This window comes from Otolemur garnettii, unplaced genomic scaffold (genome assembly GCF_000181295.1).
Source record: "Otolemur garnettii isolate 467f Iridium unplaced genomic scaffold, OtoGar3 scaffold00127, whole genome shotgun sequence".
NCBI lineage: Eukaryota > Metazoa > Chordata > Mammalia > Primates > Galagidae > Otolemur > Otolemur garnettii.
The window spans coordinates 3,246,476-3,247,772 of NW_003852522.1; positions in this window are offsets into that span (position 1 = coordinate 3,246,476).

Here is a 1,297-nt window from a genome sequence, read left to right on the forward strand (position 1 = left end):
AAAAAAAAAAAAAAGAAATCCAGTGCAATGCCTAGTGGATTGTGAAAACTCCCAAGTGAGAATACAGGAATTACTACCTTCATAATAAACCATAACATATGAAAATGTGTGCATGCAGTTAAAGAAGTGATTTGAAGGAAATATGTTTCCTTCACTAGCTCTAGAATTGAGAAAATTACATAGTTTACACAATAAATTGTATCCGGTTTACATTCCAGAAACCTTCATGGTTCTGCCTTACCAATAAGTTTCCTTTGGTCTTTCTAACCATTTTTTTTTTTTTTTTTTTGAAACAGAGTCTTAAGTTGTTGCCCTGGGTAGAGTGCTTGGAGTCACAGCTCATAGCAACCTCAAACTCTTGGGTTTAAGCGATTCTCTTGCCTCAGCCTCCTGAGTAGCTGGGACCACAGGCGCTGGCCACAATGCATGGCTACTGTTTTGTTGCAGCTTGGCCAGGCCGGGTTCGAACCCGCCACCCTTAGTATATGGGGCCAGTGCCCTACTCACTGAACCACAGGCACTGCCCTACACCTGGTTATTTTTGTTGTTGCAGTTGACGTTGTTGTTTTTAGCTGGTCTGGGCTGGATTTGAACCAGCCAGCTCTGGTGTATGTGGCTGGCACCTTAGCCACTTAAGCTATAGGCGTGGATCCTTCTTTTTTTTTTTGAGGCAGAGTCTTACTATGTTGCCCTCGGTAGAAGGCTGTGGTGTCACAGCTCACAGCAACCTCAAAGTCTTAAACTATGCTCTTGCCTCAGCCTCCCAAGTAGCTGGGACTCCAGGCGCCTGCCACAACACCCAGCTGCTTTTTTTGTTGTAGTTGTCATTATTGTTTGGCAGGCCAGGGAGGTGTTGGAACCCTCCAGCTTCTATGTGTGTGGCCCGCTTTCTAGCAGCTGAGCTACAGGCACCAAGCGTTATTGATCTTTTCAAAGTGCCAATTTGGGGTTTGGTGTTTTCCCTGTTTTCTATTTCATTGCTTTTTAGTCTTAATTTATTATTCTCTATTAGTTACCTTGTGTTTAATTGGCCCTTCTTTTCACAGCTTCTCAAGATGGAAGCTTAGAGTATTGATTTTAAGCTTTTATACATTTCCCTCAAAGCACTTTTTTTTTTTTGAGACAGAGTCTCATTATGTCACCCTCAGTAGAGTGCTGTGACATCACAGCTCACAGCAACCTCAAACTCTTGGGCTCAAGAGATTTTCTTTTCTTTTCTTTTCTTTTTTTTTTGAGACAGTGCCTCAAGCTGTCCCCCTGGGCAGAGTGCCGTGGCATTACAGCTCACAGCAACCTC